The following is a 26,896-nucleotide window of genomic DNA, read 5'->3' on the forward strand; positions in this document are numbered from 1 at the left end:
TCTTGCCCCACATGGCCAGGCTAGTCACTAAGTCTTTGTAAAATGGACATTTGTGGTTTATTTTCCTCTCTCAGTTTTTTCACTGCTGCTCATTTTGGTTTTGAGTCATTGACATCCCTTCAGGTGGATCTTAGAATGATCAGAAGACAAATTGCCTGCTTCCTAAATTCCTGGCAGTCCTGTATACGGCTTTCTGCAGGTCCAGTCAGCTGTGCTGTGTGTGTGGAGGCAAGGACCCAAATCTGATCAGGCTCTGTTTAGGCTGGGCATAACAATTTTCTGTTGTGGAGGATGAGACATTTCCCGCAGAGATCTGCTCCTTTTTTTAATCTTTGTCTTTCACCAGAACTATTTGCTTGTTTGTTTCCAGCCCATGGGAAATAAAGAGGAAAGACACAGTTTTTCCTGGATTAAGCTTTGATTTGAAATGAGGCTTTATGAGACCTTACTATTACCATTTTTAATCACCTTTGGCAAACTCATTTACTATAAATTCAAAGTGGTCATGTAAACAAAACCAGCCCAAACTGCATTCCCCAGTAATCGTTACTGCCCTTGCTCTGATCGTTTTCAGAGGAAAGAACCAGAGCTGGAGGCTGCCATCGCTGCTCCAGGCTGCGAACAGGTTTGGCATTCCCAGGCTGCGGAGCGCAGCGCTGGTGACGGTCACTGCGGTTCGGCAGGGCCCGTACACCAGTGCAGGCTGGGTGCAAGCCGCAGGGGCTGGTTGCTGTGGACAGAAAGTCTGAACCAGTGTTTCCAGGGCCCTGGATTTTCGTGCTGAATGCTCAAAGGCTAGCAAAGCCTAAGCAGGAGTAGAGGCTTTGGGCGTCTCTGCAAGTGTATTCAAGAGGTTGTGGGGTGGAGGAGAAGAAACCTGTGGTCTGTCTCCAGGGAGAGCGTCGAGTGTCCCCGCGGTGTGTGGGTGGTCGCTTGAAGGCAGGAGCCCTTGCAGCATTGCCCTTCTGTACGGCCCTGCGTGGCTTGCAGCACCTTTTGGGTGGGATGGGGCTAGCGCTGGAAGGCGGTTTTGGGCAGCACTTAGGGAGCTGGGCTATGTTTAGGGCTGTCCCGGGTGTCACCGCCTTTCCCGGCTAGCAAGGCACATGTCGGGCGCGGAGGGTAGGGGTGGCGACTGCAGAGCCCAGGAGCAGGGCTCCTGCCCGGAGCTGGCCCGGGTTAGAGGGGGATGTCCCGGTGCACTCACGCAGGCCTATGGACAGCCGTTGTTTCACGCTTGTGAATGAAATTAACGAGTGCTTCCTCGGCTGCCGGACTGGCGAGCTGGCCTAAAGCTGCTCGCAAGGGCAGGCCTTGGGACTTGGGTGAGCTGCTCTGCCCTCAGGGGAGCCAAGCAGGACATTGTCTCTTACAAGGCAGTGATGTTTTCAGGTGCATTTTTATTGTTTTCAAGGCTTTTGTGCTCTTGTAAATTCATCAAGTAGTATGGACAGTTAAGCTGCTTTAAACCCCTGAAAGCAGCATAAGCATTTAAGCCACCACAAATACTTAGAGCGGTGTAAGCCGTTAAAACGTTTTAATCCTTAAGTGCTTAAATCACTTTAAATCTTTGGAGTTAGGTGAGAAAATGAGCTGCCTAGGGGGAAAAAAGACCTCAGACCTAGTCCTCTGCCCACCCTTCACCTGAAAAGCTTCAGTGGATGGTGGTGAAATTGAATGAACTGGGGAAAATTACTCGAGTCTTTGGTGCTTGCAGGAAGGTAAAAGCAGCATAGCATGCTAAAGAGTGTGTCTGGCTTGTACCATCTGTATTAAAAACGTGGTGCTGCTTCCTCTTGCTCTTAAGCCTTGGTGTGAACTTAGATCTTTGTACATTTTCCTGGCCAGTTCTGGAAGCTGAGGAGTAGGAAGGGGATCGACACTCACCAGTTTGCTAAAGAGTGGGCAAGACTTGCTTCAACACGGGTAGTAATAACTGCTATCAAATTGTTAATCTGTCTTGTGCTTTTCTAAATGCGCTGCCTTGGGATCACTAGAGGTGCATTGTTGATGTGATGAGCTTGAGGTGAAAGCTGCCGTCCCTGGTGGCTTGCTCAGCCTTAGCCTCATATTGCTTTGTCACTGACTTGCAGGCAGCATCACCCTTTTCGGCTGCAGAATCATGGGGTAACTGTGGCTGGAGGAGACCTTGGGAGGCTGTCTATTCCAGACCATGCTCCATATTCAGAGTTTAGCTAGGTAGCTTGCAGCTTGCATACTTACCTGGAAGGGTTGATGTAAGTCTGTGTTGCCACCTCTTTTCATCTTTTAAGAAAACTGAGCTTTTGGGCTCTGGGTAGCCTGCAGGATGATTTCCTACTGTGGAAGATGGGAAGATCAAGGGTGGGCTATCAGTCACATTGAGAGCAGTGGTCTACAGAGGGAGATGCACACCTGTGGAGGCCAGCCAAGCCTTACCGAGCATGAAGCACCTACCTTTCACAAGTGGCTAAGTGCTGCTTTCAGTCCTGAGGAGGTCAGGCCCCAGTGGCCACTGGTAGGAATAGCCAGGCCAAGCAGGTTAGGGAAGTATTCACTTCAGGGGCTCTCTAAGCATAAAATTCCCCAAGGCTTCAGGAATTGCCTTTTGGTTAGGAGCATTGTAGAGGAATGAAAAAGCTGTGGCTTTTTAGTGCATTGTCTTCACAGAATGCAGCGGCGAGGACAAAACTGGCATCTCACCATGAAAAAAATTTGACACAAATGTCTGCTTACCTTTAAAAACAGGCTGCAGCATCACACTAACAAAATACTATTGTTATTTGAATCTCACAGTTGCATTTGATAGGGGAAAAGAAGTAAGATTGCACAGGTTTTAACAGGCGGTAGCTCAGCAACAGATCCTTCCTGACTCTGTTTTGGTGGCTGATAAGGTGAAATTTAACGTTTTCCAGATCTGGGACTGGGCAGCAGTCTTGTTTTCTGTTACCACAACACTGAAAAGCTCCATTGTCAAAAACTGCTTGTGCTGCAGATATCTTTCTGTCCCCCCCACCTCCCAGTTCTGAAAGGAACCCTAAAAAAATCGTTTTACTTTTTTTTCCCTCCCCATTTTCAGTGCTCTCTGAAAATGCAGCAGCAGACGCCTGGTGTGAGCCAGTGGCTCATGCTTGCAGTGTGCTGAGAATGTGTCGAAGCAGCACAGGTTGCTGCTCAAGGGGGAATAAAATATCTCTGGGTTTTGGAAGAGGAACCTCTTGGTGGCGCCTGTGCACACTCTCTCTGTTTTTCCTTTGCCCGGTGGTACTGGCGCTCGACCTTCCAACGCGCTATCAGCTCGCTGCCGGTCAGCCCCACAAACACTGTGTTCAAGCCCTGAAACCAGAGGTTTAATGTCATGAAGGGGAAGGATCAAACTGGGGCTGATAAGCTTCAAATGTAAACAAAACCAAGCCACGAGGAGTTTTCTAGGTTTCTTGATTTTTATTTTCGTGATCATTCCCCCAGTAGTTTCCCTGCTTTTATCATCTTTTCAGATGCTGAATTTTACTTTCCTAAGTTTATATGAAGTGTTCACTATGGGTGCTTGGGTTATACACAAGCATATATACATATTGATATATATATATATATAACATTGTATCTATTTGCATGCTAGTGCTCTACAAAGTTATGATCCTTCACATTTATCTGACACACATCTATATTTGGCTGTGTTTTTTGTCATGGTGAGCATTTTGCTCATGCAGAAGGTCTGTTTGTGATTACTGCTCCCTTTATTATCTAATCTAAGTGCTGGATGTTGAAGATAGCAGAGACCATGCCCTAGAGGACTACAATTGCACGGTACCTGGTGTTCTTAGTGCATTTTATTTAAGAAGTTAGAATGTAATACATCTTTCTTGCTTCCCCTCACAGCTATTGTTTGCATCCTGATAGTAGCTAGCACCTTGAGCTACCTTGAGTGGGGCTCTGCTATGCGAGCTGTGCAGAAAGACATGGGTCTTTAGACCAAACTGTTTGGGCTTTGGGTAGGGTGCAGATGCTGCGGAAGTGAAGAAAGGAAAATTGCTACTTCAGCCTTGGCAGTGTGGCAAGGGGCAGAGCTGCTGACAACACTGGCCAGAGTGAGAGGCAGGTCAGCAGGTCATGAGTAGCCTGGCTCCAAATTTTACTCTCCAAATCAGGAATTCAGTAGGCTTTAGCCTTTTTTATCCAAGATTGATGTAGTACTTCCCCCGATGATTGGACAAAGGTGTGGACATTGGTGAGCACAGCTCCCCAGATGCATGGGCAAAAAAACCCTACCTCTCTGCTTCTGTGGTGCTTAACAGAGAAAATATGAGAAACTATGAGAGAGACAGGTATAGAAACTTGTTTTCAGAACTGATTGCCACTTATAGGGCAATGGTCAGATTTGCAGGTAATCTTATGGGATCAAGGCTTGAATAGCTGTTACTTGTCAAAATAAATAATTTGAAAGTGATAAATTGTGATAAAACACTTAAAAAAAGTAAAATCAAGAGAACCCGTGGCCCAGTATTATTAAACCTGATTTAAAACAGATAACTGAAAAAAAAATGATGATATCAGATTGATCTAATGAACAAATTATTCTCTGTATTAGATTGGAGTTGAATTACAAAGGGATTTTAAGTGATCCACTTGTAGGCAGATAATCAGTAATTAAAATATATCTGCAGACTAAAGTTAGTATTTCCAAATATTTAAAAAAATGCAGATGTTTGAAGCAGCTGACCCAGAAGCAGTTTGGGTGACATGACCTATGATGGTATTACTGCTGAAGTTTTCATGAGTTTCAGAAATTGTTGAAAAAAGCAGCAGCAACTGTCAGTTAACATGTATACAGCAAGCTATACATTAAAACTTTTGGACATAATTGCCAATTTATTCTTTCCTCCACTATTCTGCTTTCAAACTAGAAATTTAGTTTGATCTTGCTGACCTTGGCTCACAAAAGTAAGCCTAAAAGGCTTGTAAAGAAATCTCTGTCTGAATTACAATTTAAACATAGTCTTCATTTCTACATGCATCTGCTGGTTTGAGGCTAATTGGAATATTTTAATGAGAGAAATTAGATCATTGGCTGTGAAAAGAAAATAATAGTGATGTCTATATTGCCCATTCGTTCTGCTGAGACATATAAAAGCAAGGACACAAACAAAGATAAGGTCAGACTGTGGCTGCCTGCTTGCTGTATTAACTCTTCTGCCAGAACCTGCATATTCCCAGCTATCATTCTGCTTCTAACACCTCTTGCTGACCTTTCCCAGCTCACCCTGCATATAAGGGGGATTCTGAGATAAGGGAGGGGTTGGAAAGAAGGTGGGAGTTGATTTGAAGAGCCCTCCTGGGTGGCTCTGCTGCTGGGGGGGTTTTGTATCTCTGTATTACTTTTACCTTGCATATTTCTGTATATAGTTGTAAATATGTCTGTATATATTTCATTTGTGAATTGTGCAATGGTACAAATATAGCTTCATTCTTTAACTTCCAGCTGGCTGAGTTTAGTCTGGATAAATTCCTAACCATGTGGGTGGGTAACTCCCAAACCATGACAGTGCATTTTTTTCTTTCTCATTACGTGCAAATCCATACGTGGAATATAGGCTGAGAGAAAAGTACTGGATGGTTCTAAACTTATTTATTACCTTTTTTATTTTTTAATCAGACTTCTAATTACTGTTTTGATTCTAATCCATCTCAATTTCCCTCTGCCCAAATGCAGATTTCCTCACAAGCCTTTTGCAGCCTGAGGCCTGGTTTGATCAAGTTTCAACTCTGCCTAGTATTGCTTGGTCTAGTAGTTAATGTTTATATTCTGCAAGCCAGGTGAGTCAGAGCCCTAAGGCTTAGCACTCTGCTAGTTCTGATGACTCTGCCCAAATAGTTTGTGAGCTGAACCATGAAACATCATGACTGAGGTGGTAGCTGGAAAGGAGTGTAAGGCAGGCTACCAGCATGCTAAGTAAAGGTGCAGTTCCTTGCTGTGCATCAAGCTGACAACTTTGTCTGCATAGAAAGACACTGCTGTCCTGCCCAAATGCTCATCATGGCTTTGCAGAGGTAGAAATCCTATCCCTGACCAAAGGGGCACTTGTGTGTGTTAGTGGGGCTGTTCATGCATGGAAACACAGGAAGCATGACATAAATAACAGCAAAAAGAACTATTGTGCTTTTCTCCTACTGTATTGTCTTGATTTAATCTTGGGAGATTGAGATGTGCTAGAGCAACAGCCTTACTTGGCATAAAGTTTGCTTGCCAGTTTTATTGTGCACCTTTGTTCAGATACTCTTATACTATTTGTATGTGATAAAAAAATGCTGTAGACTCAAAACTTCACAGTATTAATGCTTAGTCTTCTGGTCTAGTTGGAACTGCTAGTTTTGAGGGAAGCGAGTGTCTTGCAACCTGTGTGCCCAACTAGTCTGTAGCTGGTTTGAATGATGCCTTGCTAAAAAAATTTAGATTCATGTATTGAATAAAAAACATGAGCATGTGATTCTCTGTTTTTCTTGTGCGTTTTTTCCCCTCCTATAGGTTTCAAGGCAAACAAGGTTTGTTTAGTCCTCTTCAGTAACGTTGTAGCAGAAGGTAGATTAGGGTCAGTTTAGAATTAATATTTACCTCTGTGAGTGAAATCATGTTGTTTTGAGTGAAAATAAAGGCACCGTTGTTTACAGACATGTATCCTTTGCTACTTAGTAATGTATGGAGTTACACAGCCAGAGCTTGAAAGTGCTCATACTGAAAAAGACGAACAAAGCTCAGGCCAGGTTAGGTAACCTTAATCTGCCTTGGCACAAGTTGTATTGAAAATGATGTTTGAAATATCAGACTAAGCCCTTAAGAATTGCAATAGTAGTTATGATCAGAGTTTCACTTTAGCTTTGTATCCTGTCACCTGTGCTTTGGCTTTTTTTTTTTTTAACTTTCCTGAAGGATAACAGGTTTCTATGGACATTTGGATTTCCCCTGTCCCTGTAACACTGCATATATATACATCAGTCTTCTGACAAAGGTCACTTGCTGGTCAGGACATCCCTGAGTCCATGGACAGCCTTCCAAGGTGTCAGCTTTCTCCACCCCAGGGAAGGACTGGACATGCTGTGTCACCTGAATGGTGAAGGTGTCCTGCATAGTTCTGTTCTTAATGAGAAGCTTGCAGGTGCAATCTGTCGCCCTCAAAGGGCACATCCCTTCCTAATTATTTCCAGGGACAAAGTCAGCAACCTAACATCATCTAATCGACCCTGTTAACAGCTAGCAGGAATGAGTGTTGCGTATCTGGATCTGTAGCTGCAGTTAGGTTAAGGTGCAGGTCTATATGGGGGACAGGAAAGAGTCTGATTCACACAGAACACTGCTCATTTTCTCTGGCCGTGCTCCAGCCTCCATGTCGGTGGGACATTTGTTCAGAGTTCCTGAGGAGGGCTTTTGCATCAGACCTATGTTGTGTGGTGTAACTGTACTTGTATTGGTTATATTAATATCCTTTTTTACCCATGCTTTGGATGGGATGGGCAAGGCTGAAAAGAGCCTGTGTATCTCCTCTGACTGAAAAGGGGGAATAATCAGGCTTTGCAAATTAATCTCCTCAGGAATATTTAACCTGTGCTTTGGAACTGTTTTGACAAGAAACTTTCACTGTTTGCTATCTACCAGAGTTCTAGACACAACTAAACTCACTCCTGCTCACTGAAAAACACAGCAGTTCTGCAGCACATATTTTATTAAGAGGAAAGCAGGGAATAGGTTAAAAAAACCCACAACCACCCCCAAACTAGTAGAAATAAATATGTATTATGTTGTTCAAAGCATTCTTTTTCTCCTTGAAGTATTTCTTAGACCAATTATGTGAGAAATTCATTATATGTGAGGATTTTGTAATAGCAAAGTGAATTAGCTGTTTGTAGACCTGCTTCCCTTTGTAAGTGGGAACATGCCATATGACAGTGGGCCAGATTTTACTGTTCTAGGCATCACTGATATAGCTGTTTATTCTCTGAGCCTGGAAGAGATCCAGCAGGATTTAGTTTTATGAGGTTTAATGTAAAGGTGTTGTATTTCATGAGATGAAATCATAACACAGTGGGTTTGCAAGAATTCTGAAAGATTATTTTTTCAGAGTGTTGGCAAGCACGATTCTCCTGTGAATTACGTGTCTAAAAGAGAAATATAGATCTTCTTTCATTGGCTTGAAATGATAACTAATCCTTAATCCTTCCTAGATGGCCTGTGTCATTAATGCTGGCTGTGCATTTAGAATGTGTGCAGGTAACAGCTTCAGTGCTGTAACGCTATGCAGTGCACAGCTGTGCTTGTAGCCATAGGAATTAGTCACATATTTGAAACCCCTGCTGTTATTTTTGGGATATGTCTCTGAATATGGAGCTTATTTTCTAGACCTCTTGATTTGGTGAAGAAGAGAGGAAAGCATCTGGAATCTCTGGCCTATTAGCATTATTAAGTGTATCTGCATTATGTTCACAATTCCTTAAGCTTGAGGAGAAAATTTCCTTCGGCTGTTTGATTGTGGATAATGGTGACTATTGAGGAGTTCCTTGAGATTTCCCTTCATACGTTGCCTAGTGCATGAAGCAGATGAGATTGCAATGATTTAATCATGTCAGTTCTCAGCTACTTTTCTCTGCTTTACAGCAATGTATGCATATGCTTCCTCTTTAACTTGCTTTGTTCTGGGAAAGGAGAAGGTGGCTCTATAAAAGAGGCACGAGGATGGGAAAAGCCTGTCTTACATTTTTAACTTTGCTTGAGTCAGTGTGGTTTTCAACAAATACTTGCATCTCTTTATATGTGTTTTGTTTTCTAGTAAAGAGACTGACATTGTTAGAGTCAAATTGCTAATACCCACTATGGTACCCCAATGCTCCAGCACTGACCTCCAAAACTTAATCGTATAGTTTAGTCCAGCACATGGGTTCTGATACTGGCCTAAGCAAGTCTCAAGTTTGGCTGCTCACAGATAGAAAGCCTCAGTTTTGCACTTCTAGGACAATACATCTTCTGCCTATGAAGGAAGTTGGCCCCTTGCTGCTTGCTGTTCATTATTTCTACATACTGAAATTTTTAAATAGAAAGAACATCTTTCATAAGGAGGGGACAAATTCTGACTGCTTTACGTGGCTTTATCTTAAGGAAGTACTTTAGGAGCATTTACACCATAATGGATATTCGAACCTTGGTAACTCACTGATAATAATGTGCTGTTGATATTGTGCATGGTGAGAAGAGGCAGTATATCAGTTACTTCTGTGACACTCCTCAGTTGCTTTACTCTTTTGTTCATGCTTAAATTAGAGGTGATAGAAATGTGTAGCTGTGGGTTACTTTTTGGGGTTAGACTTACATGATTCTAAAAAGGGCCTGACTTCTTGTGATGGTGTTAACAAGGTACAGTTTTCCCCCATTAGTTTGTACCAAATACAACTCTTTTTAGATGATTCCCTTCCCTGACTTGGAAGTGCATTGTGGGTGATGCCATTCAGTATTTACAAACATATTCCTCAGGAGGAAGTGGCTTTGTGCACTACAGTCCTCCTATGATGGCTGGAGGCTTGAGCCCAAAATGCCTTTGAGTGGGGCATCCCTAAATCAGGTAGTGCTTTTGAAGGTGTAAGCCTGTGTATCCCAAGCTGGCACTTACACTGATTTCGGCACAATGTGTTCTCAGTTGTTGTGTGTCTTTTGCAAGTTGTTAGTCCCACAGATGAAATTACTGGGGAGGGGGGGGGGGAGGGGAAGAGGATGAGCTTGACTACACAGTGAAAAGGTATCTCTTGCATTAGGTTTTATTTATCTCATATTTCAATGAAGAACCAGTGCACAGAAACACTTGTGGAAATGTCACAAGCTACAAACTAGTGTGAAGTAAACGATATTTGTAACTGTGCTTGGTCAGGACAAAGTAGATGAGGCTCTGAGACAGCTGGTAGGAGCCTCATGTTCACAGGCTCTGGTCCTTGTAGGAGGCTTCAGACACCCTAGTATCTGCTAAACATACAACACAGAAGGGCACAAAAAATGCAGGTGGTTTCTGGAGTTTGTTGATTGTGATATCCTGATGCAGGTGATTGAGAAGCCAATGAGAGGAGATACTCTGATGGACTTTTTACTTGCTATGAAGGAAGGTCTGACTGGGGAGGTGTAGGTCAAGAGCAGCAGATGGAGGTGTTCAGGATCCTGACAAGAAGGAGTAAGGAAAATAGTAGGACCACAACCCTGAAATTCAGGAGAGAAAACTTGGGCCTATTCAGAGACTTGTTTGGAAGAATGGAATATGACCCTGGAGAGGAGTCCAGGAAAGCTGGTAATTTTTTGACATGATATCTCCTCTAAGCTCAAGAATGGTTCATCTTATGACCAGGTGTGGGATAACTGCCCAGCTTACCATGTGACAGGAATGCAGGCAAATTTAGTGTGCTTCAGGAGAAAGGTTAAGGTGTTTGCAAGCAAGAGATGCTTATGCTTTCTCTGGGGGTGGAGATTTACTGAGCTAGCATGCCAAACAGCTGAAAGTAGTAGTCTTGTGAAGATAAGATGATCCTGTTTCAGCTAAAACAACAGAACTAAGCAGCTTTGACACAGATCATGAAGGTTATAGTGTCTGAGCAAATACCTTTACCTCATTATTTGCAAAACTAATATTTCAGTGTATACTTCTAAATACGTTAATGAGCCCAGAGAAATACACACTAAACATACCTAACTATGTAACTCTGCTTTCCACCCAAATCGTGCTAGGTGTCATGTAGGAGACAGGAACAGAGAGGATTGAGGTACTAAATAAAACGAGGGGAATTCCTCTCTGAGGGAGAAGACTAAAGATCTAGCAGAGATGGTTGACAGGCTATACTCCTCTTCCTCCACCCAAGACAAGAATCCCTTCTTAGTAAAAACTGCACCTTGAAGACATGGCTTAACTTTTGCTAACATCACTATTATACATTAGCGCTGTTGCAAGGATCTGTGTCTCTGGATTTGTTGGATGTTACCCAAGAGTTACTAACTCGAGCTCAGTTCTTGCAGTTACTGGATTTATCAACAGCAATCCTAAATATATTGCCTGTATCAATTTAACAAATTAAAGCTATATATTTTTAACTTTGTGAAACTGTCTCAGTGAAAGTCCTTATTTGGGCTCTGAGACAGGCAAACATCAAGCTCTTGCCTGTAATGTGGCAGCAAGGAATCAAGCAAGGGGTTGGTCAGGATGACCTCCAGGGGTCTTCTTCAGTCTCAACCATTCTGTGAGTTAGTGCACTTTTAAAGCCACGAAGAGTATGCCTGCATGGGATAGATAAGAGTTAGCAGTACCTCAGGAGAAACTGGTTGACAGCAATCTAGAATCACCATTCTTGAGCAGTATAATTGACTGTGGGGTTTTGGGTTTAAGGAACACCGTGAGTACACGTGCTCATATTCTGAGAGCACATAAAACAGTGCTGCCTGTCTCTTGGTAAAAAAAAACAGGTGAAAGCCTGCCTGCCTCCCAACAACAACATGGCAAAACATGAAATGCTCTTTTCCTTGAAATTCCAGTTTTCTATGATTTGCTTTGCCAGTCTGTAATCAGAAATAGCTGCTCCATCAGAGTAGAGAATGCAAATAGAGATGAGAGGTCAGAGTTCAAAACAAAAGTGATGTATGAGCTGGAGGCAAGGAGGAATTCTGAGCTCCCAGAATAGAAAATGTGTTGTAAATGATATCTTGTCTTCATGGTGAGAGGGGGTGCAAATACTTCAAATTTTGGCTTATGGGGGAAGGTAAAAAGATGATTTCTAGACGATAGCCAGTGCCAGAGCCATCATTTTTCTCTACTGGCCATTTAGAACAGCCATCTGCCATTATCCCTTGTTAGGTTTTTGAATGTCCCCTGTTTGATATACAAGAAGATAAATAACAATTAAATCAAATTAAAATGAAAAATAATAATTTAGCCTTTTGCTAGTGGGCCTGGGAGGAGAACTTGACTTTGAAAATACTGAGAGAGTATCACATTTTAAAGAAATTAGATTCCTCTCACAAAAAAAAGGCTTTTCCAGTATGAAAGAATACTGCAGCTTCATCTGCTCTGGGGATGAAGTATGTAAGGCTTCAGAGGATGTGAAGCCTTCTGATTGTGCTGAATCCAGTGTTTATCCTAACCAGGTAACTTAAAGCCTTTCATTCATACTGCATGCTGCAGCCAAATACCCCGGCACCCTTGGGTACTGGCACCCTTTTGACACAGTCTGCCATTCGTTAAGTGCCTTTGTGTCAGGAGTCCGTTTTTATTACGCTGAATCACTCGAGCTTTGCTGTAAATCCTGAGTTTTGTCTGCGTGCACGTGCGTGGATATACCTGCAGTAATTCCTGTGTTTAACTGTTCCCTTGTGTGTGTGAGTGTACGTGTGGAGGTCTGTGTTTATGCATGTGCTCTGGTTGGGTAGGTGTATATGTACTCCGGTTGCACATGGACATGTAGAAGAAAGGTTGAATGCAGAAGTTGTTTTCTTCCTGTTTTACGCAGCCACAGGGCACTCATGCTTCTCTTCATCACAGTGCATCTCCACAATCATTTCTCTTCTGCTTCTGGGCGGGGATAAAATGTATTTCAGTGTTTAATACAAATGTGCACAGAGATCTGTTCCTGAGCAGTCTAACTAGCCTTCCTACCAAGTGTCCTACATCCCCTGCAGTACTCCCTGGTCCTTCAATTGCCTATCACCTCCACTCTCCCTTACCCTCCCTCTCCTCAGGGAGGAAGAGACCACATATGGTTTCCACAGCTCCTACTAGTAGTGAGGGCACTGCTTTGAGTCTCTGTCTGCTGCTTAACTCCCAGTCTTTGTACAGAAATGTCTCTTGAGCTGCTACCCTTCTATCAAATATTAATGCAGTTCATCAGTGGGGAAAAAAATCAGGGAGAGGAGGTAGGGACATCATCTCTGCTATCATGTAAGGTGCAACCCTTGCAGAAAGGAGAGTAAAATCTGAAGTTTTGCGGTAGGAAAGTCAAGGGGCAGTCAGTGTGCTGGTACAAGAGTCAGTACTGTGTGAAATACAAGCATGATCACATTACTTTTTAGGTCTTTTATTACTGTTTTTTCCCTCTTAAGATTTGTTGCTTGTCCTAGCAATGAATAAAGAAAATCAGAAAGTTAATTAGTGGCATATGTTTTTTCTTGTGTAATTCATCAACTTTTCCATTGCAAGAATTTCCAGACTTTTGGAATCCATCTATTCAGTTACTGTAAACCTGGGTTTCAGCCTTCTGTTACCATAACAATTCTCTCTGCAGGAGCACTAGGAGCTACAGTGATTGATGACATCTCAACTTACTATCCTTCTTCAGCCCAGGAAGAACGTAGCACTGAGATAATTGACCCATCATTTCAGAGAAACGTGTAGGAAAGTCCAGCAGACAGAAGACACTTTGCATCTGATTATAATCTCTCACAGAAATTCTTTTCTGGTGGAGCTGTGCTGATGTGATGGTAAGCTTAAATGGGTATGTATGTGAATTAAAAATCAGTCTTCTTTATTGTAGTTGACACAAAAGAAGGGGAGAAGTTGCTACAGGCAATTATAACTCATATTTGGAAGTGATATTGGATAGATTCTGTGGAATAAGGGAGGAGCGTGGATTATTTGATACTAAATGGGGACCTTTTCCCCCATGGTTTAATACAGAAGTTTTTTGACTGTAGTTGTGCAAGGCAAATAGGAGCAGGTGCACTCAAGAAAATATTTAATTACTATGGCAGTAGTTACATTGGGTAAGAAATGGCCCAAACTTTCTGGTTCATATTCTGGTTATGAGCTGTGTAACAAGACATGATGAAGGGGCTGGAAATCTCAGCTCCTTCTGTAGTATGTGAATCACCATCCCTGGAGGTGTTCAAGAAAAGCCTGGCTGAGGCACTTAGTGCCATGGTCTAGTTGACTAAATAGGGCTGGTTGCTAGGTTGGCCTGAATGATCTTGGAGGTCTCTTCCAACCTGGTTGATTCTATGATTCTTCCTTTTGTTTTGACTTCCTTCTTCTCCAGATGCTTATACCTTCCAGGCTGTAGTATACAAAGTGTAGTAACTACTGTGTTATACAAAGTGTATTAACTACTCTATCATACAAAGTGCATCTGTCAAACTTTCATTAATATTATCAGCTAGTCTGCTCCTGGTCATTCCTTCATAAACACCAGCTAATAAAGCCCCATCACTGAAAAGGGGTCTTACTTCTGTGTAGACCTTTTTGGCAGGTTTGGTTGTTTTTTATCACCCAAACATGCATGGTGATGCAGAGAATGCAGGGCCATCATGCAGTCTGGGCAGTACCAGTCACAGATCCTGAATTCCCTTATGTGATTTGAGTGGATGCCATACAAATCATCAGCTGACATCACAAAAAGGCAATGGGAAACAAAGCATAGTCATAAGATGCCGCTTTCTCCTAATCTGTTTTTCAGTAGGATGTCACTAGCTATTACTCTAGCATACACTAGATGTTGTAAACCTAAGAATTTGAGGCCTGCTTGCAAGTCCTGTGTTGCATTTCCAAGGAGAAGTGGCCATTCTCCGTATCCATTTGTGCTGGCCATCCATATCAAGGCTAGAGCTTCCTAGGAAAGGTACGATGCTTTCCCCAAGCTATTCTGTGTAGATCACATATCTGCAGACATTTGGTAGAAGCCAAAGGGGCTGCCTGTATTGATTTACTCATGAGGCTTTGAGAGGGCTGTGGGACTTGGAATGAACCTCTGCTCAATAATTTCTTGGACTCTGCACGGGAATGTAAGTATTTGCCTGGAGGGAGAGGGAAAACCAGGATTTTAAGGAAGATCGCGATCTGACTTCTCTTCAATCTGTGAAACTAACAGACTTCTTGTGCAGCACCCCTCCAGCTGTGGGATTTTCACTTTCTCCTTGGTTCCTGTGAGGATCTGAAGTGCTTTCTTTATGGTACAGCCTGTGCAAGGGTCTGTTGCTGAATTAGGTAATGTTTGAATTTTGTGTGAAAATGTGTGCAGTTATCTCTCAGAGCTAAGAGGAAGACCAGTCTGCCCATCTTTGGTCAAATACACATGGTTTCATTTTTCACTCCTCTGCACATGCAAACTTTTCTGCTTTCTAAGTTGCATTCAGGTAGAAGTTGCTGCATGTGCCATGTAAGCTTTTTGATAAACGAGGCTAGTATGTGACCCAGTGTTCCTGAGCCACTGAAAACTTCTGGAGTTTTCCATGCAGAGTCCAACTGTATCCGTTGGAAGTGTGATATAACTGCATGAGTTTAGGTTTTACTTTCCTAGTGGAAGAAATGAGGCCTTCTAAATATTGGAGAATACATCTTTGGCTAGCAGAAATTCTTGAAACCAGTTTTCCTTTGCAAACCACTCTGTGATGACTCAAACTGAAGAATGCTTTAAGGCTTTTGTCTGTAAGGTACATGTCTTGTGTAGGCTTCTGTTTTAATTTACTGCACTTGTATGCGAGTTTTTCAAGCTGGACACAGTGGTCTCTCTTATAAATCACAAAACCCAGTCCACCCTCAGTACCCTTGCCAACCCTACACAATGAGTCAAGGCTTGTTGCAGACCATTTTAGAAATCTTGACTAAATCTGACATTATGTTGAGACAGCTGTTAAATATATTTCTTTCACCCCACCCCCTTAGGTTTCCTTTCGCTCTCTATGAACAATGCAATTGGTTTAGTGCTATTTTTAGTCTAGCTTTTCAGTCATGTATTCCTACCTTCCATGCGCACTTCAGTTAATTTATTCTAGCATGAAAAATACTGGGAAAGTCACTACCCCCACAAAAAGATTTTTACAAGCTGAACTGGAGGCTAGCTGTTGCACATATACACTCCAGATGCCCAAGCCCACCATTAAAGGAGTAAAATCTGATTTCAAGGTGCAGTCTGACTCTTAATGCTTGTCTTCTCTGAAAAAAAAGGTCTCTTCATAACAAAAATCTCAGCAGATGTGCTTGAAGTAATCCTGTGTCTGAGGGCAGTTTGCTTCAATGTGAGAGTGGTAGTTTGCTGATCTTTTGACTTTAATAGGCTTTTACCTAGCATGATAGAGGTGGTGTGGGGGTTTCTGTGTGCTTGGTCTGGGTTTTGTGGAGGAAGCTGATAGTGGAAAGCAGAGACCTCCTCCTTTTTCTCACTGATAATCCAGTCTTTCTGAAGTTGGTGGGAGTGTTGGTACTCCTCAATGACAGCATGAGTGGATCACACTTAAGTTGGTGATAATCTTCTTTCCTTCTGCTAGTGCTACTTTCTGCTCCAGGCTTTCCTTTTTGAGCTATCCTGGAGATGATAATTTCAAGCTAGTGTGGTGGTGGTGCACGTAGTGTGACACACACACAAACTCGCAGAGGCTTGTTTCCCAGCATCACACTCCTTCTCTTCTCCAAGAGCGATTGGGAAGGTGTAGTTTTACTTGAGAGCAGAAATGAATGTGCTGAGCTCAGGCAGCTGAGCAAAGACCTGTGTTCCCAAGTGATGTACCAGTGACCAGTGCATTACTAGTGGTGACTGGTAGGGAGTCGGAAATGAGGCAGATGTGGTGGGTCACGGTAACCTGTCTGTGCTAATAGTTAAACGTATGGTACTCTCTGCTTTGTGTTCTTAAGTGAAAAGGAAGAGCTGCAATTCCTCTATTGCTGACTCTCCAAATGGGATTAAATAAGACAATAGCTAACAAATAATATACAAAGTTTATAGAGCTGTCTTCAGTTGGATTTAAACAAAGAGATCTGGGATTTTAAAGTCCATCCTCAATTGTGCAGCTCTCTGTAAATGTTCCTTGCCAGACATCCCTGGCATCACAGCAGATGACACTTCCTCCTGGAGTGGTGGCCAGGCCTGGTGCACCAGGGTGTGTGAGGGAGATCAGGATGATAATGACAAACTGGTGCTTCCTCACCATCACTGTCAAGGTGTCACAGCTCTGTGTGTGGGCATCGCTCTGTATGCCTTTGCCAGCTGCATGTGTGAGCAGTGTGGTCTGGTGCCACATTACTAGGGCACCTGTGGTCTAGCCACCTCCTACAGCCCCATTCTGCCATCTGGGGGACTGACTCTGCACCCTGTCAGGAGGACCATTCAGGTGCTGGCTGCTTCCCTCATAGAGTGTGCCAGGTGGTGTGGCAGAAGTAGTTTCTGGATGTGGCTGCTGGTCACTGGAGAGAATCAGAAAGTTAGGTAATCAAGACTATACGTGAGTAACTGGTTTTACACCTAATCTGGGCATTGGTGGTGGTGGTATCCTTTTCTTCCTGTAGACCAGAGAGGGCAGCTGACCTGCTTTTTATTCACTGCCACCCTGCTTTCTGCACTACAGTGCATGCTTTCTGTAGTGCATAAAGAAGGGTGGGAGGCTTAGACATCGTTTGTGTTGAGCCTGTGGCCCTCACAATTATAAACTTCCTGAGATCAGAGGGAATAAATCCTTGCCAATTAGAAGGCCTTTTAATGTCAAGTTGTGACTAATAAACATCTGAGCTGCAGATGTGGTAGTGTAAGTGTACCTGTTGCCTGGACCTTTTCTAGCATTAATTAGTCTGGCATTTGCTGGTCATAGTTGTGCACCTAAGCTATTCCTGAGCATAAAATAATGCACCTTTGCTTTGTTCCTTGTCTATTTATGGAGTGCAGAGATGTCAGCCCAGTTAAAAAAAAAAACAAGATTCCATTTCAGCCACCATTTTAAGCTGTGTGTTTACAGCTGCAGAACAATGTAATTTGCCTATTGTATGCTTTTAAGAGTCTGTTTCTGCAGCTGCAAGTACCAGAATTCAACATTTTAACTAAGTAAAGCCTTAACTTCTGGTGAAGATGAAAAATGGAGCTTTAGCAATGCACAGCTTTACAGAAATTAGATGTTTTTGTATGCCAGCAGGTATCAAGATCAGGCATCAGTGCTTTCAAATTCGTTATTCCTACTTCTAGAAACAGTTTTGGACACAAATAGAAATTCTGGAACCTAACTGAAATCTGAGACTATTTGGCATCAGCTCAGACTTTAATGACTTGACATGTCTTTGTTCACACCAATATCCCAAGGCAAAACAGATGCATATGAGGCACATTTTACTCCAAATTCATGTTAGTTTCATGGCTATGGTAATGACTGAAGTAGCTGATTAGTAATGGCCATCCCCTTTCTATTCCCCTGACCTTGATTCTCTCTTGAATACAGTTTATACACGTGTGTTTTATTTTATTTTATTTTGGCTTTAGAGTAGTACTGCCTCAAATGTTACCCGTAACGTTCTGTCCTAAGCATTTCAAATGCCTTCTTGAAGTCAGGACCTCCACACTGTGAGTGCTGACCCCTCTGTGGGCCCATCTGCAGTGTGGTTTAATCTCTCTCAGGCTCTTACTTTATGTTTCCCTACTGCACAGCTCTGTGTGCGTGTGTTGGGGGGTGAGAGGGGGGATGGTGACCATTGCTTGACACCCAGTCATTTCTAATTCTCCTTTTCTCTCTCTCACCCCACACCCACTTCACTCTGACTCCTTTACTGCAAAATTATGCAAAGCAATCCAGCACAGTGTAACTGTGCTTGTGAATTAAACCTCAACTTCTGTTAATGTTAAGTCTTTCTCTTAGTATGCTAGTATCTGAAAAGTATTCTGTAGATAGACCACAAATCACTTTAGAATATTTTCTTTGTGTTAGCTTTCTCTCTGTCCCTTGATCAGTGAGAATATGGTTCAAATATTAATTTTACAGTGTGCCTGTCAAGAGTGGGATATAATGTTCAATTATGCATTCCATCTGCAAGGCTCTGGGTGCATAATCCTGCCTGAAAAAAAAAACCAAACCCCAATGTGTTTGAAAGAAGAAACAGAAAGAAAATATATGGCCCATAAAAGCAGTTGAAGAAGAGTCTTCCATTATGCTTGGCTTTGTGAAGGAAGTTGTGTGAACCAGACAGGAGTCAGCTGTCTTAAAAATGAAGTTGATACATGTCTTAGATGATGTCATGCTGCTAGAACTCTTCCTGGAAGATAGAAATTTAGAGGTAGAGTGATGCTTCATGATGCATACATTTCATATGCTTGTTCCACACGTTTCTTGTGTTTGTTTCACAAGTCCCTTAAAACCCTGCCTCTGGAAAGTGTCCTTTCACTGTGGGGCATGGGACAAAGTGCTGTAGTGGCTCTAATGCTTTCACTTCTCCTCAGGGTTTTCCCTACAGCATGAATAACAGGACAGGGCTGAGGCCTCTGTCTCTGTCTAGACACATATGAGTGTAATTAGTCTGAATCCCTGCCCTTTAGTCAGGGGTGGTGCTTTGAGATGACACCTGCTTTGGAGTCAAGCTGCTATCTTTGCATCATTCAGCCTAGTGGAAATATGCTTGATGATGCTGCCCAAATAACTTGTGTTCTCTCAAGAATGTCTCTGATTTTCTTGTGGTGTTTTTCCTTGTGGGTTGGAAGTGTTTCGTGGCTGTGATGCTCCTCACCATAGAAGCAGCTGGAGCTAGGCTTGGAGCTTTCACTGAGGTAATGAGGAGACCTGATGAGAAAGTCTCACGTTGAGTTCTGGAGCTCTGAGGCATTGCTAACTGAGAAAAGGCAAACACGTTTGAAATTCAACAGGTGAGACTGTCTTCAAAGGGAGCCCAAATGCAGAAAGAGATGGTCACTTCAGTGCAGATGCCTTGAGCTTCATTGAGAATGGAGAGTGAGCTCTGAGGAGGGAAAAAGTCCAGTGGAGCACATTCTCCACTCTTCCTTAGGACAGCAATCCAAGCACTTCTCTGCATGGGTGCTCAGCCATTCAGGTTTGCTGGAAGGAGCATTTCAAGTATTCCTCCTCAGCGTGTCTGCTTTCTTCAGGAAAGCACACTGCTTCTTTCTTTGGCATCTCACCAAGTGCTCTTGGCAAAGCTGTCCAATGTGTCGTTGCAGTGGTAGGCCTCTTTGCAGTGGTTTGAGCAGTGAGAGCTGGCTGGGAAGCACAGGGCCAGGCCAAGGAGGACTGGTTGCAGAGAGCTCTCAGCGGAAATCCTTTGACTCTGGAACTTGTTTGCTCTGGCAAACTCCCTGTGCCTGTCTGGACACAACGAGGGTTCAAGACACATGGGTTTTGTTTGGTTTTCCTGGAGGGAAGGCTTTGCTTTTCATTTGGCTGAATTTCTGGGTGGTAGAGTAAGGAGAGAAAGAGCGCGAATGTGCTTTAGGCTGTATTGATCTTTACTTTGCATGAGGGTGATGTTAGTGCTTTTTCATGACCTTTTTCTTTCTGAATCTGATGTCAGTACCACAGAGGAGGCTCTTCATATGCCTTCAGCATATGGTAGGTTTTCCTTGCTTCTCAACTGCACGTGGACATTAGATGGATGTTCTCACTCTGTAGCTCCCAGCAGTCTCTAGCTGTTTTTCTCTCACCTCTGCATCTTCTACCACAACCTTACATGGTTCTGAACGACCTGAAGAAGCTCTCAAGCTGTTAGGAAAGGGAGGATGCCAGAAAGTGCAGCATGCAGGAAACTGCAGGAGCTCCTGGAAGAATTATTGCCTGAGTGCAGGGAAAACAACCTTAAGAATACAGCACACAGGTTCTCTAACATATTGTTAAAGAAGTGGTGGTGGGGAGGACGGCTTTGACTTTGTCTTGTGGAAAGCTTGATTATTTACTTGTGAAATATTCCCACGTGAGGCAATACTTGTTGAGTAGTCCTGAGAAGATAAGACACAATACTTTTTTGAATCTATGGATCTAGGAGAGGCCCTAGTTTGTAAAAATGCTTTGAAACAATGCCATGCAAAGAATGAGGAGACATCGACTGGAGTGCACTTTAGCATCAAATCTGGCCATTTTAACTTCCCAAATCAGGTCTGGCAGATCCTAGGTAGTTTCAGTGTGCCTTAGAGTACAAGGCAAACAGTTGAAGAGCACAATAAAGTGCTGTAGCAAGTTACCACATCGGCTACCGGCCAAGGATATTGCTGAAAAGCAGATCGTCAAGAAGTGCGCTTGCAGGAGCATCACTTGAATGTTGGCTGAAGGTTTGCTGTTCTGTGAAGGCAAATGTACAGCTGGTAAACACTATGGAGAAGTGGGAGTCCGAGAATTTGAGATTTATTTTCCCCTAAACCGCTTTTAACCTCTGGAAAAGAACTTCAAGGAGGTATCAACCTTGAGCACAGAATACCTAGAGCTGGATTGCTGACCCTTGGAAATTGGCAGGGGAATCTTTCACTGATGGTGTTTTACTTTTGAGCAAAACTCCTCTAAATTCTCAGAAGTCAGGTAACCAAATGCAATAATTGCACCTTCATCTGTGTAATAGCTGGTGTGATTTCTAACGAGTTGCAGAAGTTGCTTTGAGCACACTTGTTTCCCTGGGCTACACTGTGGTTTAGCTGGAAATTTGCACATGAGATCATAGCCCCTTCTGATCCAAGTGGGTGCTCCCTGTGTGCTAGCACTTCATCAGAAAGTACAGAAGTCATAGGAGGAAGAGATTAAGTGACACTAGGGAAAGGTGCACCGTGCACCCAGTAAAACTAATCCAGGGAAAAGACAACAGCCTCAGTAGTGCAAAGGGAAGTCAAATCATTAAAAGGGATTGCATGGTGGGTGGTATAATGCCTATAATAAGTCTTTGAAAGTGTGTTTAGCACAATCCTCCTGATAGAAATAAAACTATGGGAATAGGCTGCATTTTCAAGTAGACTGTGGTTGGCTTAACTATATTCCTGTGAACACATGCCTGGGAAGTGCATTAGGTGTCTCCCTGTTGCTGTTATTAACTTGCTTTTCCTCTTATCGTGCTACTTGTTTTTTCAGGGCCGATATCTTCTGGTAAGGCTCAGATTCCTGGTTTGGGCATGGGGTGGACTGCAGGCGATGCAAAGCAGCATCCTCACTGCTGAGCAGTGGGAGGTGGTCTCCTCTGGTCAAGGTGTATCTTGTAAAGGTGACTTGTGACCTCTTTGGGGTGAAGGTGGTAACCTATGTCATGCCCCAGTATCCTGACTCAATTCAAACTCAGGTAACTGCACTCTGCCTTTCTTACAAGGTCATCTTGCAGAAGTATATTCCTTTTCAGAAGAATACTTCAAATGTTACATTGATGCCTCTTGTATTTAATGCAGATGCAGTGTTTCACCCTATTGGAGGGTGAATGATTTCTGTGCATGGTCCAAATTTGCAAAGCAAATGAGTATTACTCGTTGCAACAGTAGTATCTTTGCACAGCATCTTTTATCCAAGAACCTCATTAATTTCATCCACAGGAAATACAAGTTTCTGGATGTGGGGAGGAATAATCTCAGGTAGTGGTACATGCTGGGGTCACTCAGATGAAAAGCAGCTTGGCAGAGAAGGACTTGAGGAGTCATCTGTGTGTACTTGTGGGCAAAGAAGACAATGGTACTCTGTGCTGCATTAGGAGAAGTATTGTCAGTGGTTCAAGGGAGGTAATTATTCCCTCTACTAGTACTTGTGAGGCCAGCCCTGCAGTGTTATGTCCAGTTCTGGGCTTCCTGGTACTAGAGAGCCACATGCACATAGAAGAGAGTCTGGTGAAGAGCCATGAGGATGATCAAAGGACTGGAACATCTCTCCGAGCTGAGTCTGTTTAGCCTGGAGAAGACAAGACTTGGAGGAGTCTCATCAATGTGTACAAATATCTAGAGGAAGAGTGCATAGAGGGTAGAAGCAGGCTCTTCCCAGTAGTTCCCAGTGACAGGACCAGAGGCAACAAACTGAAGTGGGAAGATACACTTCCTCTTTGAGGCTGACTGAGCACTGACATATGTTGTCCAGACATGTGGAGTCTCCATCCTTGAAAGTATTCAAAACTTGACTGGACGTGGCCCTGGGCAGCAGACTCTAGCTGGCTCTTGCAGGAGCAGGTGGGTTGGATCAGTAGTCTTCAGAGGTCTTTTCCAACCTCAACCATTCTGTGATCTAGCATAATTCCTCTTTTTTAGTATTCTTCTGAAGAGCTTTAAATCAAAGCCATGTGAAGAATGGAGACACAACTAAGAGTGTCATTTGGCACCACATTGTGGTGGATTTTTGTCTCCCATGTTTAGCCTTCCCAACAGAAATATGATAGATAGACTGTTCAGTCTTGACTTTAAGATCTTGAGTAGCACAAGTGCAAGAAGAAAGCAGTTGCCAAGTAATTAAGCATGGGAGTTTGGCTGGCCTTCCTCTTATACTTGGTGTAAGGAAAGTTGCAGTGCTCTAGATCAACATAGAAAACTGTGAGTGCTGCATCCTGCCTGCGGTCTTTGCATTAGCCTCATCTGCACAAGCCTGAGTCTGTGTGATAGCTTATTGAGTCACAAATCTGTTTATTTATATTCTACAAAGCTGCCAGACATGTTTGATGTGTGTTGACTCTTTTACTGTTGAGAATCCACCTAGGCTGTTGATAGGTCCCAATTGTTGTCTGTATTTGACAGCACATTTGATCTCGAGAGCCACCTCAGAGGATTTGTGAGAATGATCTGGGTAGAGCAAATGCATCATGCAGTCTGAAGGGCACAAAAAGGTGACAGTCAAACATCAAGCCGTGTTTTGGGAATGAGCAGGGCTGTTCCAGCCTCTTTGGGTTGAGGTGAAGGAATTTTTAGGCCCCACAACCTGCATACTAGCTAAGTAAGAAAAATCGCTTCCTTCCTTCCTAACTTGGATACAGCAAAAGCCAGTGCATTCTGATGACGTGATTCTTCTCTGAAGCAAAATGCTCTCAGCGTTCCACTGGCCATATGGAGCTCCCACACGCAGTTTTCCATGGACATTGCATTAATCCATGTTCCAAGTTACGAATTGCAATCAGTTCACTCTTGCGCTAACCAAGCTGCGGCTGCTCCTAGCTGAAAAGCCTTTTGAACTCTGCCAGACAAAATATTCCAAGTCTCATTCCAACTTGCAGTAATTGTCATTGTGGTTCTCAAGCTCTCACACACGTTTAATTTAGAGTACATATCAAAGTGTGCATTTTGCTGATGCTGAAACCAGTGCCGGTGCCTACAGTGATGTTGTCTGAAGACTAACGAAAGGCCAAAATCGTTTTGCATTCATGGTAATACACCGATTTCAACTTCAGTACAGTTAAACTGTATTGGTGCTAAATCATTCAGAACCAAAAGTGAATGTGCTGCATGATAAATTAAAGGAAAACATCAGCTGCAAAGTTTCAGGGTGTATTTGGGCTTCCCCTGCTTTTATGGTGTTCTGAGCTACGAGACTGCTGTCCTGTCTTCAAAAGAGGCAGAAGCCATTTGTCAGTGGGTATGGCTTTTCTTGAGGTTCCTGTGTAGTCTTGTTTTGCCTTGGCTTGTTGTAAGGAAAGAACATCCTTGCATTTCAGATGCGTCTCCAGTGATCGCACAGGTAGTTTAAAACAATTAAAACAATTATTAGCCAGCAGTGTGCCCAGGTGGCCAAGAGAGCCAGTGGCATCCTGGCCTGCATCAGGAATGGTGTGGTCAGCAGGAGCAGGGAGGTCATTCTGCCCCTGTACTCTGCACTGGTTAGACCACACCTTGAGTATTGTGTTCAGTTCTGGGCCCCCCAGTTTAAAAGGGACGTTGAGATGCTTGAGCGTGTCCAGAGAAGGGTGACGAGGCTGGTGAGAGGCCTTGAGCACAAGCCCTATGAGGAGAGGCTGAGGGAGCTGGGATTGTCTAGCCTGGAGAAGAGGAGGCTCAGGGGTGACCTCATTGCTGTCTACAACTACCTGAGGAGTGGTTGTGGCCAGGAGGAGGTTGCTGTCTTCTCTCAGGTGGCCAGCGCCAGAACGAGAGGACACAGCCTCAGGCTGCGCCAGGGGAGATTTAGGCTTGAGGTGAGGAGAAAGTTCTTCACTGAGAGAGTCATTGGGCACTGGAATGGGCTGCCCGGGGATGTGGTGGAGTCACCGTCCCTGGGGCACTTCAAGGCAAGGTTGGACGTGGCACTTGGTGCCATGGTCTAGCCTTGAGCTCTGTGGTAAAGGGCTGGACTTGATGATCTGTGAGGTCTCTTCCAACCCTGATGATACTGTGATTTTATTGAGAGGTCTGTGTTGGTGCTTGGCTTTTTTGTTGTTGTTGTTTTTAGGGGTTGGATTTTTTTTTGGGGGGGGGGGGGCAGGGGGAGTGCTTTTTGCTTGTTTTGTTTTTCTTCCAAATTTTTTTCCTATCTTAATAATCTTAATTATCTTAATTCTGTTTAAACTCTCAAAGTTAATAATGAAACATTTTGATGACATAATGTGGGAATTCTCTTCTGCTTCACTGAATGTAGACAATATTATGCTATTACAGTGGAATCCTCTTTCATGTAGAGGGGGACAGAAGGACATGATTTGTTCACTTTATGAGCTCAGGACTCTGACGTTCAGTGCTAACAGCTGAGTACCTGCCCTTTCCATTTTTTGGCCACTTTGTGAGATTGTTTGGGCATTAGTTGCTTAACATTGTTTTGAAAATAAACCATTAGTACCTTATGGTTGGTTTCTAGTGAAGTTGTGCAGATTGTACCAGACTGGAAAACTACTGAGTCTTAGTCATGTTTTGTCAGTAGCTGTTGCTTCTCAGAACATGGGATTGTACAGGTTTTCTTCTTTTTAGTGTGATATAATTATTTCAAAAGGAGCAATCTGGGAATTTGTGGTGGTTTGGGTGTTACCTGTCCCCCTGCACTTTAGAAATCACCCAGACTCGACTCAGCCGGCTCTGGAAATATGAATGGAGCTATTTATTTACAGCTAGCATAGTATACAAGCAGATAGTTACAGTATATACAGTTACAGACAGAAATATACAAGGTAAAAAGTATATACAGAAATATACAAGTTAAAGGCAATACAGAAACACAACTCCTCTCCCAGAAACCTGAGTCCCCAGGAGGGGCTCCCAACCACCCCTTCACCTTCCCCCTACCCCTCTCAACCTTACCCCAGTCCCAAGGAAGAATGGAGGTTCGGCCAGAGGGGTAGGAAGCAAAGTGGTTAGCCCAAAAATGGAGGATGAGGATAGAGAGATGCAGCTCAGCCAGCAGCCCCAGCAAGAGTGGTGCTGAGTGTGTTATCTATGATTTGACTTATGTTTTTATACATCTCAGCAAGCCTGTGAGCGAAGTAGACATCACCATGGTTTTCTTTTCACAGCCAATGATCTAGTCCTTCTCACCAAAACATTCTAGCTAGCTTCAAACTAGCACAGAATTGTATAGGGATTCAAAACCTATGAGCCACTCTCCTCTTCCTCCTTGTCCTTACTTCTCTCTGTATGGAGAATTGTTGGTATATGTGCACAGAGATATATAAAATCAAATGGACTTAATCTGGAAATTTGCAAAATTAAAATGGCCTAAACAAACCTCTACAGGGTGGGTTTTCTGTGAACTGTTATTCTCTGCTGGAAATCAGGGGACAAAAGCTGAAAGCATCCATAGTTATGCCTTCTCCCTGCTCCTGCTCAGATGGAGTGGGGATAATAGAGGATGGGGCTGTCACTGGGACATCTGTATCTGGTGAAGACTCACCACTTCTATTGCTAGTGTGTTTAAGGGTGTCTTGGAATTCAGATGAATCTGTGACTCTCTTAGGAGCATCTTAGGACTGTAATGGTAGGTCAGGTCTGGAATCCTTACTCAGAAAAATTCCAGGGGAGCAAATAATTAACTCCTGTCATCCCTTCTCTGTTTCTGCTCCAAAAATTCCCTTGACTGCCCCCGGGAAGGATAGTCCATATGATGTGAAACACTGAGATAACAGGCATTTTACATTTAAACATAAAGTGACATTTCAAGCGATTTATTTGCAATTAAACCATTGTTTTTATTAGTCACAGGGGATAATTGCATCCAGAAATTCCTGAAGAAAAAGTTATACTGAGAAAACAATATTACACTGATGTTTCAATTATGTGTGCTATTTTCTAGCATGGATCAGCAATAAAC

General features: G+C 43.2%; 1 long non-coding RNA gene across 7 annotated transcripts in view; it reads left to right on the forward strand.

Annotated features, from left to right (window-relative positions):
- LOC135178113 (uncharacterized) overlaps nt 1-26,896 on the forward strand; it is a 132,835-nt gene that overhangs the window by 28,009 nt on the left and 77,930 nt on the right. For 6 of the 7 annotated variants that reach the window (XR_010303353.1, XR_010303356.1, XR_010303357.1 and 3 more), the window contains one exon: nt 13,267-13,462. This is a non-coding gene — a long non-coding RNA (uncharacterized LOC135178113). Of the gene's footprint in view, nt 1-13,266; nt 13,477-26,896 lie in introns of all 7 variants that reach the window. The other variant, XR_010303359.1, reaches the window with a different exon arrangement.

Source organism: Pogoniulus pusillus, chromosome 9 (genome assembly GCF_015220805.1).
Source record: "Pogoniulus pusillus isolate bPogPus1 chromosome 9, bPogPus1.pri, whole genome shotgun sequence".
NCBI lineage: Eukaryota > Metazoa > Chordata > Aves > Piciformes > Lybiidae > Pogoniulus > Pogoniulus pusillus.